Genomic DNA, 14,455 nt, shown 5'->3' with positions numbered 1-14,455 from the left:
GTTGAGCTTTGGGTGTAATGGAGATTTACCGGTAACAGATTTGGATTAATAGAGAAGATGCAGGAGGAAAAAGTTAACATATATATCGTTATGAAACTGCAGGTTATTACAATAATCCACAAAGGGGAGGAGAGAAGCCTAGGGGGAATCTACTGAATTCTCTTTCTATTTTGGTTGTCTGCAAATTTCAAAATTGGGAAAAAAAACTAATCAGTGGCAGACTTTGGGCTCTCAAATTTCAGGGCTCCATTCTAATTCTGCACTACCGTAAAACTACCTCTGTCTCCATATAGAATAACCTGTGAGCATTAAATGTATGCTGTGGTGTCCGTAGGACTGAATCAAAGATCTATTGGCCAATAGATGCATTTGATGGATCATTCAAAAAAAACAAAACAAAAAACCAGAACATATATTCATGAATCTGACATGTTGTGTGTAGTTCAGCCTTAAAGAGGAATAGTTTTATAAAATCATGAATGTTGAGGGGAAAGTGAAAGGAGAGCTGGGAAGCTCATTTCACCCCAATTCTGCTTGCCCTAGAGCAGAGGCCAGCAATTTTTTTCAGCAGGGGGCCGGTCCACTGTCCCTCAGACCTGGTGGAGGGCCAGGCTATTTGGGGGGGGGGGGGAATGAACGAATTCCTATGCCCCACAAATAACCCAGAGATGCATTTTAGATAAAAGCACACATTCTACTCATGTAAAAACACGCTGATTCCCGGACCATCCGCGGACTGGATTTAGAAGGCAATTGGGCCGGATCTGGCCCCTGGGTCTTAGTTTGCCTACCAATGGCCTAGAGGGCTGCATTTCGCTTGGAAGGTTGCAGGTTGGGTCAACCTCATTTTTTCTCCCTTTCCAATTCACCCAATTCAATTGATGGGCATTAGGTTTAGGACAGACACACACAAACACACAATGCATGATCGACATATTGATTTCGCCACCCCGAGATCGAGCGAGAGCTGCTGCCCTTGAAGCAGGGATTTGACAAACTAACAGAGGATTGGCCAAGGCAGCTACCGTATTTTTTGCTCCATAAGACGCACTTTTTTCCTCCTAAAAAGTAAGGGGAAATATCTGTGCATCTTATGGAGTGAATGGTGGTCCCTGGAGCTGAATTGCCCAGGGGCCAAAAGAGGATCATGCTTTTTATTTTACAAAGAGAAAAGGACCCCACTCAGCAGCTGATCAGCAAGAGATCTGAAGAGAGATAAGAGTCCCGGCTCCCTTTCAGCCCCGCCCTCCATTGTTGAATGTGCTGCAGAGGGAGGTTGTTTGTTTCCCCAGCAACATGTGACTGGCTGATTAGATTATCTGTCTGGAAACTGTAGAAAAGGCTCCCTTTCCTTTAGAAGCTGCAGAAGTGTGAGCTGAACCCCATAAAAACGGGGCCTTTCCTCTTTGCTTTTCCCCCTTTGCAAAAGGAGTTTTGCTTTTCCCCCTTTCCAAAAAAATCTGCAAAACTTTTAGCTGATCCTCAAAAAACCAGGGCTTTTGGAGGAGGAAAACAAGAAAACATTTTTTTTTCTTGTTTCCTCCTCTAAAAACGAGGTGCGCCCTATGGTCCGGTGCACCCTATGGAGCGAAAAATACAGTAAATGGAAAGTTCAGGTTCACAGGCCCCAGTTCTCCCTAGGAAGGCAGCTGCAGCTTGTGACCTTCCTGGAAGCAATTGACTGGTCACTGTGGGAATCTGATCTGGCAGGACTCTTCCTATTGTCTGTAAGGTGACATTTGCCAAGCAGAGTCAAGGGGGAACAGATAGCATGGATAAGCTCCAGAAAATGCACTTTTAAAATACAATACATTAAGTTCTTCATCTTCCCCCGATCATCTTCTTCTTCTTTGACAATCCTTCGTAGCTGAGTAAGATTGTCTTCTATGAACACAGTCTTAACAGTGAGTCCATAAGTGACAGTGGAGGCCAATTCTGGATCCACACATCCTTCCACAGTGGGGATATAGGTTTCCGAATGGGAGTTGACCACGGTGAGTGTTTGCCAAGCGTGCCTTCTTCTTAGCACGTTTTCTCCCTTTCATCCTGAGTTTGAGCATCTTCAAAGCCCATGACACCTTTGGTAAAGGCTGTTCTCCAATTGGAGGTCTCGTAGACCAGTATTTCCCAGTTGTCAGTGTTTATACTACATTTTTTTTAAAGATTTGCCTTGAAAGAGTCTTGGAACCTCTTTTGTTAATCACCAGCATTACGCTTTCCATTTTTAAGTTCAGAATAGAGTAGTGGAAGACTATAATCAGGCCTCTGCACAACATGACCAGTCCAACAAAGTACATGTTGAAGAATCATTGCTTCGACACTGGTGATCTTTGCTTCTTCCAGTACACTGGCATTAGTTCGCCTGTCTTCCCAAGGGATGTATAAAAAATTTCAGAGACACTGTTGATGGAATCTTTGAAGGAGATGGAGGTGGTGTTTATAAATGGTCCATGTTTCACAAGCATACAGTAAGGTTGGTAGTACAATAGCTATGTAAACAAGCATTTTGATTTCCCTGCGAATGTCCCGATCCTCAAACACTCTGCACTTCTATCGGGAGACAGCTGCACTTGCAGAGCTCAGGCGATGCTGGATTTCGGCATCCAAATATCTTTATTACGGTCAAAGACCAGAAAACAGATAATAACAGTCCATAATCGGATATAGCATTGAAAGTTGTATTGTATAACAAAAGTACAATCCAATTCATAGAATTGATACTTACTTTTAGACTTAAAATTAAGATTAAAATTTTATAATTTTAGATTAATGGATCTTTACCACCTATTAACATTACTTCTAAAGGTAAGGCTCGAGTCTCAGTCACGGTTCTTTGCTGGGATTTCGGCATCAATGTCGGCCCTGGTGGAGAGATAACTGCTTAGGTTGGAGAAGTGCACAATGCATTCAGTTCTTCTTCTTCAGCCAAGCCACCTCCTGTTTAGCAGAGGAGGAATAAATCCTTGAGACGGAGGCAGGAAGCCTCTCAATCATTTTAGCTGCCCACCGCTAGGTGTCAGCAGATGCTTCTGGGCAGCCAGGATTACAATCTAAAGGACTTCAACAACAAGTGAAAAAAAAATACATTGTGTCAGAAAAACTGTTTGAGGCATTACAGGCATCTAAACGGCATGCCTTTTGTAAAGCAAAGCAGAAGAGGCATTAATATATATATATATATATATATATATATATATTTGGATTTTAAGCTCACATGAGCACACGACTGGAGACAGCTGAGTTATTGTGGTATCGTCTCATTTGATCTTGAGCGAAAGAATGGCATTTATTCCATATTAGTTACAATTGTTAGCTGGAGATTCATGAATAGTGCAACTGCCAGTACAAGCACAACGACTTGCGTTGGAGAAAACCAGACCGAAACGCAGGGGTTCCATGGGGCAGGGAGCTGCTCTGCAAAGGAACATGCCAAATGTCGTAGATTAATAACAACAATGATTGCTGTTGACGAACAGTAATGTACATGAACTTAGAACTGGCAAAAAGAGAGAGACTGAAATTGAATTCACTGCTGGACCCTTGCAACAAGACGTGTTCGTGTTAAAGATTCCAGCCACAGGTTTTCATGCCCCTCTGCCCTCAGGAGACACATTGGTACCCTGTCCAATCTACATTATAATGTAAAGGTAAAGGTAAAGGTACCCCTGACCATTAGGTCCAGTCGTGGACGACTCTGGGGTTGCCTGCTCATCTCCCTCTATAGGCCAAGGGAGCTGGTGTTTGTCCGCAGACAGTTTTTCCGGGTCATGTGGCCAGCATGACTAAGCCGCTTCTGGTGAACCAGAGCAGCGCACGGAAACGCCGTTTACCTTCCTGCCAGAGTGGTACCTATTTATCTACTTTTATCTACTTTTGGTTTGCTTTCGAACTGCTAGGTTGGCAGGAGCTGGGACCGAGCAACGGGAGCTCACTCCGTCGCAGGGATTTGAACCACTGAACTTCCGATCGGCATCAGTGGTTTAGACCACATCACCACCCACGTCCCACATTATAATGTAACACTGAGTAAATTGGCAAAAATCAACATCAAATAAGTGTTGGAAATGTAAAGAGAAAGAAGGTTCTTTTTATTATATGTGGTGGACTTGTAATAAGGTTAAAGCTTACTGGGAAATGATATATAAAGAATTGGGAAAGATGTTTAAAATTATGTTTGTAAAACGAACAAACCCAGAAGCCTCCTTTTGGGAATTATAGGGACAGAACTACCTAAAATGTCTAGAAAGTTATTCATGTATGTGACTACAGCGGCAAGAATGTTACTTGCCCAAAAATGGAAAGAAGAAGAAGTCCCAGCAAAGGAAGAATGCATACAAAAACTTATAGATTATGCAGAAATGGCGAAACCTACCGGAAGGATAAGAAATCAAGATAAGAAACTTTTAATAAAAGAATGGAAATGGTTCATTGAATATTTACAAAATAAACTGTAAACAGATAAGAACATTGGCAGGATTATTGTAATAATTTGCAGTTTTGTAAGAGTATATATATGTTTAAAGTAGATGAATAAATGAGCAAATTAAGTTAATTTGGAATTTTAGGAACAGCAGAAAGAGGGGGAAAGAAGTCGAGTTTCGAAATGTTAAAACGATGGTGAAATTTTTGAAATGTATAAAACTGAAAGTCATAAATAAAAGTAATTTTTATTTAAAAAAAATATAATCTTGGATTTTCCCACTGGTTTCTATGAGTAGCTCTTATTTCCATCTCTAGGGACTTTTTTTCAGCTCCCCAGAAGATGAGATGGATTTCTCTATCCCTTTCTTTCTCTATCTCTGTCTCTCTCTGCCCTCCTTTTCCAGACACTCCCACACAATTCCCTGTTTCTTCTTCAAGTCGGTCGATATCCTGTGGTTGTTGAATACTGACTGGGCTTTCGGGGTGTGTGTGAGGAGTTCCCCAAAACTGCAAACCCTGGGGTAACCCCGAGTCTCCTTATACCTCTCTCTTCTGTGTGGGTGGTGTCCTTTGTGATACATTTGCAGCAGCCCAGGAAAAGCTGGATTGATAATAGAAGGAAATTATATGAATACCTCTTACGATCATGACTGTTGCTATGATTTCATTGCCATCTGGTATACCTGACTTTATATCCATACCGTTGGTTGTGCTCATTATGAATACATGGAATTATGGCTACTGTGATGTTTGTGTGTTTGGGGTGGGGAGAGGTCACATAACATCGAAGGCGAGTTGTTTAATTAAAAAGACTTAAAACCAAAATCTTTTTGGAATTCCCAGGTGTCGAAAAATGTTATTTGTGTATGCAGCAACTGCGGCCCGTGTTTTGTTAGCCCCCAAATGGAAAGCGAGCGAGGTCCCAACCAAGGAAGAATGGCAACTTACGTTGACAGAATATGCACAACTTGCAGACTTAACATATAGAATAAGAGAACAAGAAGAACATACGTTTCGAGAAGATGGGAAAACATTTGTTGAATATATGGGGAATAATTTTGTCCAGCTGAAAACGCTGGCAGCATTAAGATAAATTCAACAGTGTAAATAAGTTTTGATGGATGCAATAATGGAATGCTGAATGGTATCTGTTGTTGTTGTTGTTGTTTAGTCATTTAGTCATGTCCGACTCTTCGTGACCCCATGGACCAGAGCACGCCAGGCACTCCTGTCTTCCACTGCCTCCTGCAGTTTGGTCAGACTCATGTTGGTAGCTTCAAGAGCACTGTCCAGCCATCTCATCCTCTGTCATCCCCTTCTCCTTGTGCCCTCCATGTTTCCCAACATCAGGGTCTTTTCCAGGGAGTCTTCTCTTCTCATGAGGTGGCCAAAGTACTGGAGCCTCAACTTCAGGATCTGTCCTTCCAGTGAGCACTCAGGGCTGATTTCCTTCAGAATGGATAGGTTTGATCTTCTTGCAGTCCATGGGATTCTTAAGAGTCTCCTCCAGCACCATAATTCAAAAGCATCAGTTCTTCGGCGATCAGAATGGTATAGTTTTTGTAAAGTATGTAGGCATTTATGATATGTAAAATGAACCGTGGAAAGAGATGAAGGGAAGTCATTGATATCTTAAGGATGTAACGATGGGTATTTTAAATTGTAAACAGAAAATTTAATAAAAATTATATATATAAAAAAAACCAAAATCTTTGACTTTCACTTAGAATCTACTGTTCAGCATCCTATCTCTGTGCCAGAGCCGACTTGTTTACAGTGCTCTTTAGTTCCATTCAGAATATAAATATATGTGTGAATAATTTTTAATAAAATGCAAGGTATCTTGCAATGTCCTTTTCGGGTTTACAGTCGCACAATTTTTTTCCCTTAGATTTTTCAGAAGGCCCTCTGATTTTTCTGACCTTGAAACTTCCTCTACCGTTTCATTCTGCCTGCTCCTTGTGCAATCACCAATCCCACTTCAGGCCACCCGACTGCTAATTATCTCCACCCCTTAGTTGCACCTTTCCAGATTATCAATGCAGGGCGACCCATTCATTCCTGACATGCAGGCTGCTGGGGGACCAGCATTAGCTTCTGCCACCAGAGACTCCTCTTTTCCATCCAGGGGTAGCTCTCCAAACGTTATTTTTAAAGCCATCTAACAAAGCCTGCTCTGTATAAATATATTTTAATTAATTAATAAATGGGATGTAATGAATTCTGGCAGGGTGACATTTGAGCACCGAGAGAGGCTTAAACAGATCTTGACAAGTGTTAGCTGGGAAAACACAACTCACAGACACAACTCCCCCATCCCTTTTTCATCTTTAACGTTATGTAATGCAGAATGGGATGGGGGTGGCATCAGCACAAAATGGGGCAAAAAGAAGGGGCTTTTGCATTGGCTACTGGACTTGCAGTGAATTACACAACAAAAAAAATTCTTCCAGTAGCACCTTAAAGGTAAAGGGACCCCTGACCATTAGGTCCAGTCGTGTCTGACTCTGGGGATGTGGCGCTCATGTCACGTTACTGGCCAAGGGAGCTGGCGTACAGCTTCCTGGTCATGCTTGCAATTTTGACATGCTTTCGAACTGCTAGGTGGGCAGGAGCTGGGACCGAGCAACGGGAGCTCACCCCGTCGTGGGGATTCGAACTGCCGACCTTCTGATCAGCAAGCCCTAGGCTCTGTGGTTTAACCCACAGCACCACCCACGTCCCTTAGTAGCACCTTAGAGACCAACTAAGTTTGTTCTTGGTGTGAGCTTTCGTGTGCATGCACACTTCTTCAGATACATTGAAACAGAAGTCACCAGACCCTTATGTATAGTGAGAGAGTGGGGAGGGGTATTACTCAGAAGGGTGGTGGGAATGGGTGATTGGCTGATAGGTGTGGTAAGCCTGTTGACGACTTTTAACGACTGCAACTGGTCTTACGGGAAAAAGCAAGGGGTGAGATGGCTAAAAATGGCTTTATCATGTATAATGAGATAAGAATCCAATGTCTCTATTCAGACCAGGTCTCTCCATGGTTTTAAGATTGGTATTAAGTTGCAATTCAGCACCTTTTCTTTCCAGTGATTTTCACAGATTTCCAACTCAAAAATCAATTAGGATATTTTTCTTTGGCAGATGTAATCCAAAGAGCTACCATAATTTGCAGGGCTCTTCCTGCCCTGTTAGTTTTTGGTTGCTCTCATTCTAAGGTTGCATTTCCGCTAATATTTGAGTGTAAAATAGAATTGTCCCAGATCTAACACATCCATTCCTTTTTACCATGTTAAGTGGTTTGGTTTTTTTAATGGACACCCTAACCCTCCCCCAACACCTCCGGCAGTTCTCAGCAGAGCGCTGATTGGAGCATTCCTCACAAGAACCAATTTTAACATCTACCTAAACTTTCTAAGCATCTGGATAGCCTTGTCCAAACAGGAATGTTATTAAGGATCTGTTGTGTATTAAGCAATAACACAGTCAATACGTTTAATATAGTGTATTGTGTTGTATTACAGACCTTATTTGAATATGCAAGTTACAGCGGGAACAGCAATCATTTGCTGATTCAGGGAGCAGGATTTGGATCCTCTGCTGGATTGGTTTCCACTGGAGGGAAGACATGCCATTGGTTTCCGCCAAAATGTATCTTCTCCCTACTAGATGCCTGTTAATATACAAACCCCAGTTTTCTCCATTCCAGCTAGCTCTTTCCTGTTTCTGAAATAAAGAGATGTTGTACCTGATTCTCTCCCTCAGTTATTAACGACACAACAGGATCATTGATCTCAGGCAGGGAGTTCTGAAGTGTAGGCACTGCTGCACTCAGGGCCGTCTTAAGGATATCCGGCGCCGTGGTGCAAAGCTCCCTCCAGCGCCCCCTCCATTTCCCAGAGTTTTTTAAAGGAGGATGGCACTGCCAGTGGGGCTGGAGGACATGGGCAGCGGCTGGAGGGCGGCTCCTCCAGCCGGGAAGAGGTGGAGGCTGGACGCGGTGTCTCCCAGCTCAGCTGGCCGCTTCGTGCCGCAGTGGCCACAGCAGACGGAGGCTCCAGGCGCGGCATGGCAGAGGCGGGCAAGGGCGGCGAGCTGATGCTAGGAGGAGCCGCGTCCAGCCTCCACCTCTTCCCTGGTGCCCTCCAGAACTTGGCGCCCTGGCACCCTGCGCCACTAGCCTCTATGGATAAGACGGCCCTGGCTGCACTAAACGATTGAGCTTTTGCGCATGTGGGATCGAAGCAGTCGAGTGGGCACACACGGGAAACCTCCAGCCGAAGATTTAACAAGGACTGCACCTGGCCCAAGCAAAGCCCACAGGCTTTGCCTGTCTTTCTTAACTTCACATTCCCCTGCCAACACGGGCTGCTTACAGCCTGACTGAACTGCAAGGAAAACAGAGCAACCAAAGGTCAAGCTCGTAAGGGGGGGGGGGCGGGGGAACCACAGAGGTTTTGCAGACTTTCCTTCAAGGCCAATAAAAATGGACCGGGCAGATTGAAGCCATCGGTTGCCACCTTTGGTCAGGCAAAATAAGGCACAGGTCATGGGGTGGGGGCTAAAAATTACTTTTACCTGCTGCAGAAATGAGTTCAAAGCAATCCATTATGGCGGCACATGGGGTTTACAGTGGTTTATTCCATTTTATTTATTCATGTACTACATTGATATACTGCCTTTAACTTCCAAGGAGCTCAAGGTTTGGTTCATGGTTCTCTTGCTTTCATTTCCTGCTCACAACAGCCGTGAGAGGTAGGTTTGACGCCTCAGTTATAGATACTGGAGGCCAGTTTGGTAAGTTTTCCAAAGATTCTGAGTGAATGATAATATTGCTTCCATTCATTGGGTCCGGTAGTACACACTGGAACATTACAGGCATACTCCAGCACATCTGATATTGTACGCAAGAAGAGGCAGGTGTCCTTACTGTATCGTGAGAGGCCTTTATTAAGATATGCCAAGCATGTTTTTTCTGCTTTCTGTTTTTTCCGTCTTAGCAGAAGTCTATACTTCTTTCTGAGGGAAACATGTTCATTAATTAAGAGGGGTAAATTAGAATTCCTATATTTACGGTAAACTCTCTTCGGCTGGCTTTTAGCCTAATTGCAGGCTTTGTCGAACCAGTGGGAAGACCTCATTGATCTTCTTGAGCCACTGTTCTCGATCTCAGTTCTCAAGTGGTCTTGCAGCCTGTCAGTCAAGATCTTAAATATTCATAGGGTTAGGCTAAGAAATGGTGACTGGCCCAAGGTCACCCAGTGAGTGTCACGGCCAAGTGGGGATTCGAACCTTGCTCTGCCATATCATAGCCCAACACGTTAAGCACGACGCCAATTTATTCAATGGATTAAACAACAAAAGCATGATGATTTACAACCGCAAGAAAAACATTGCACACTACATGTTTGGCTGGGTTTTGTAATGCTAATTGGTTTGACACAAACCAAGATGAAACATAATTCTCTTTCCCAATACCCCCCCCAACCAGTCTCTACTAGATGAACGAACCAGGCCCATTCAAACCCCCTCTTTCTCTCTTTTTATTTATGATTTTCAGTTTTATCCATTTCAATAATTTTACAATCATTTAAACATTTCAAAACCTGACTTCCTTCCCCCTCTTTCTGCGGTTCCTTAAACTTATTTTTAATATCTTCTGCATATTCCAAATTAACTTAATTGGCTCATTTACTTTAAATATATACTCTTATAAAACCGCAGGTTATTACAATAATCCTGCCAGTGTCCTTATCTGTTTACAATTTATCTGTAAATATTCAATAAACAATCGCCATTCTTTTATAAAGAGTTTGTTATCTTGATTTCTTTTTTTTTATTGAGGGGAAAAAATACACAAAGACATACAGATACCACAAATACACATATGCAACATATACAAACTAAAACAAAACACCTTATCCACCACCGTGACCTCCCTCCACCACGGCTCAGCTTCCTTAATTTTTAATTTAATTATTTCATTGCATTTCTAAAAACCTTCATCTTCATCTCTTACAACCATTTCTGATTTTATTTTCCACCTTTACTTTACATACTTACACACTTCATCTATACTTGCTAACCATACATTTATATTCACACATCCACTTTACAGCAGATGTTATCTTGATTTCTTATTCTTCCGGTAAGTTCCGCCATTTCTGCATATTCCGTAAGATTTTGCATACATTCTTCCTTTGCTGGGACTTCTGCTTCTTCAAACCCCCTATTTCTCAATCTCTGACTCAAAGTCTCCGACCTACCCACCTCTGCCCATGCAAAAACTCTCCCCCCCTCTCTCCACCAGGGCTGTGCAACCCCCCTCCCTCACTCTCTGAGTCTGACCCACCCTCTGCCTATGCCAAGCTCTCTCTCTCTCTCTCAAACTCCTTCTGCCCACCCCACCCTCTGCCCTCATGATAACTCTTGCTCTCCCTCTCAGTTCCACGCCCCCCAAAAAATCCTGTCTTCCAGTCTTGCATGCGTTTTTGTCTCTATTCACAGCCGCTGTTTTCCCAATGTGCTGCTGCTGTGGCGCCAGGTGTGCTTGAAAGATCTTCTTCACTTCATGCTCCAAGGCAATCAGAAATCACTTCATGACCGTGATGGTTTCGCAGGGCCATTTAGCAAATCATATTTGGATATGGGGCAATATCTCCGAGGAAAACTGAGGTCCTCACATTACCCTTACTTTACTCTGAAAAATGAATCCAATCCAGCTGTAGTCATATAGATAGTTCATAGGGACGCGGGTGGCGCTGTGGTCTAAACCACTGAGCCTCTTGGGCTTGCTGATCAGAAGGTCAACGGTTCAAATCCCTGTGATGGGGTGAGCTCCCATTCAATCGCAGAGGAAGGGGCTTCAGTACCCAGGGCGGCAGGGGCATGGCATGTCGCACATGGGGGCATGGCACATCGCATGTTTGAGCGTCCCAAGGGGGAGGCTCCCACCCAAGCGTGCATCCCAAGGGGGAGGCGCACATCTGTGCGAGCGTCCCAAGGGGGAGGTGCCTGCCCGCGGCAATGTCATTCCCCCCAGGCTGGCACCCGGGGCGAACCGTCCTCCCACCCCCTTCCTCCACCACTGCTCCCATTGCTCTGGTCCCAGCTCCTGCCAACCTAGCAGTTCAAAAGCATGCCAGTGCAAGTAGATAAATAGGTACCGCTGCAACGGGAAGGTAAACGGCATTTCCATGTGCTCTGGCTTCCGTCACCGTGTTCTGTTGTGCCAGAAGCAGTCTAGTCATGCTGGCCACATTACCCGGAAAGCTGTCTGTGGACAAATGGCGGCTTCCTCGGCCTGAAAGCAAGATGAGCGCCGCAACCCCATAGTCGCCTTTGACTGGACTTAACCGTCCAGGGGTCCTTTTAGGGCACATCTAGTTTGGGCCCTCCCCACTGATGCTGTCCATCTTCACTGCATTATTTTCAATGTGTAAAGTATCCACAGGTATAAATTTATGTGCCTCTCCATCCCTATTTTGCCCCAGCGAATCACGTGCATTGTGACCGGGTTGGAACGAATATTGCCAAAAGGAGACCATTTGGGGGGGGCAAAAATATTCACAAAACACACCTCCCTTTCAACTCAGCCTTCTTCTGCCACCGCTTCTGAGTCACTGCCGCTGATCATCCGTCGGCCGATTCTCCCTTACCAAGGTCCCTCCCGGAGCCTGACATTTTGCGCTATAGCCAAGCATTGCCGTGGGCAGGACGCAGCTAAAAGACAGATTTCCTTATTAGAAGGCAACGCCACCAAAAGGGCAAGTCAACAAATCGGACGCTGCTTAGGAAAAAAAAAGGCTGCAGAGTACTGGAAAGGGGAGAAAGGAGGCAGAGCAAAGCAGCAGAACTGGAGGGGCTGGGGGCTAGCTGGGGGCAGAGGTTGCCAGATGAAGGGGGCACACAGAAAAGGAAGACTTCTGTGAAGAGTTAGAAGCATATCGGTCTGCTTTGTAATCTGGGTTGCCTGTCAGGGGTCATTAGCCTCAAGTCTGGGAGGCAATATTCACAGTGAGTCCTTTTATTTGTGGCATGCCTGTTCCACCCTTTTCTGAAACAGAATTCCCTATTCCTTATATGGGGGTTCCTTGCCACATGATCACAGTTACAGTGGGATGTGCGTTATAAATGGGTGGTGGGGGTTTTCTTGTGTTTTTTTTAATTTTTTGTTAGTATGTTTGCCTCCTGTGACTATTTCAAGCTCCCCCTTTTTTGCATCCAATAAGCATAATCCACACCTGCAGAGATAGTATCAGTGCAGAGAATGTTTTTTGAATCCACAACTCAGCATAATTCCAAGCACATGTTCGTTTTCTGAGCTACAAGCTCAAATGACTTGACATTAGGGGATTTTTAAAAAGTTTTTTTTAAAACAAAAAAAACAAAAACAAAAAAACCCAACTCCTTCCAAGGTAGTTCACAGCTGTGCAGCAGTGCAGTTGCACTCGGGGAAGAATGCAATTTATTAAACGTACAGATTATTCACAGCTATGCTGATGTGAATTAAAACTGAATCGTTGCCCGAAAGGTCATGATGGGAATGAAAATGAAGGATAACTACTTCCTCTCCGCAGATCCACCTCCTGTCTCCGAGAAAGGCAAAGGTTTGGTCGAACGTTAACAGTTCTGTAGGGTAAAACCTCTGCTATGGGTAAGAGTTACCGTATTTTTCACTCCATAAGATGCACTTTTTTCCTCCTAAAAAGTAAGGGGAAATATCTGTGCGTCTTATGGAGCGAATGGTGGTCCCTAGAGCCGAATTGCCCAGGGGCCAAAAGAGGATCATCCTTTTTATTTTACAAAGAGAAAAGGGGGTGTTGAAAGGACTCTGCTCAGCAGCTGATCAGCAAGAGATCGGGAGAGAGATAAGAGTCCCCGGCTCCCTTTCAGCCCCGCCCTCCATTGTTGAATGTGCTGCAGAGGGAGGTTGTTTGTTTCCCCAGCAACATGTGACTGGCTGATTAGATTATCTGTCTGGAAACTGTAGAAAAGGCTCCCTTTCTTTTAGAAGCTGCAGAAATGTGAGTTGAGCTTTGAAGAAAAAAAAAACCCTGCAAAACTTTTAGCTGATCCTCAAAAAAACAGGGCTTTTCCCTTTGCAAAAAAGCTGCAAAACTTTTAGCTGATCCTCAAAAAAAAACCAGGGCTTTTCCCTTTGCAAAAAAAGCTGCAAAACTTTTAGCTGATCCTCAAAAAACAGGGCTTTTCCCTTTGCAAAAAAAGCTGCAAAACTTTTAGAGGAGGAAAACCAGAAAAAAAAAAATCCTTGTTTCCTCCTCTAAAAATAAGGTGCGTCCTATGGTCCGGTGCACCCAGCCCACACTGGGAGAACGACCTCAGCAAAGATGCAGCAAACAAACAAACAGCAATAAAAAGGACAGCCAAAATATCAATAGATTTTGTTGTTGTTGTTGTTGTTGTTATTTACTTATACCCCACCCATCTGGCTGCGTTTCCCCAGCCACTCTGGGTGGCTCCCAACAGAATATTAAAAACACGATAAAACATCAAACTTCCCTAAACAGGGCTGCTTTCAGATGTCTTCTAAAAGTCAGATAGTTGTTTATTTCCTTGACATCTGATGGGAGGGCGTTCCACAGGGTGGGCACCACTACCGAGAAGGCCCTCTGCCTGGTTCCCTGTAACTTTGCTTCTCGCAGTGAGGGAACCGCCAGAAGGCCCTCTGCCTGCTTCCCTGTAACCTCACTTCTTGCCGTGAGGGAACCACCAGAAGGCCCTCGGCGCTGGATCTCGGCATCCGGGATGAACGATGGGGGCGGAGACGCTCCTTCTATCTCTTCGTGTGAGCTGTTTCCGCACATATCCAATTCTGATTTGCTTCACGCAGACAGAAAACTAGCATGTCAGATGGAAAGCTAGCATGTGAGAAGCTGTGAGCCTTCTCCTTTGTCAGCTAGTTTTCTATGTGGATGGTTTTGTTTTATTGGTGTTGTGTGTTGATGCACACCCTTGAATAGATTCCCAGTATAGCTTACCAACGAAGTTTAAAATTGCCAAAGAAACCCCCCCAAATAAA

This window comes from Lacerta agilis, chromosome 6 (assembly GCF_009819535.1).
Source record: "Lacerta agilis isolate rLacAgi1 chromosome 6, rLacAgi1.pri, whole genome shotgun sequence".
In the NCBI taxonomy this organism is placed as follows: Eukaryota; Metazoa; Chordata; class Lepidosauria; order Squamata; family Lacertidae; genus Lacerta; species Lacerta agilis.
The sequence above is the reverse complement of the archived record's forward strand: the minus strand, read 5'-3'. Positions refer to the sequence as shown.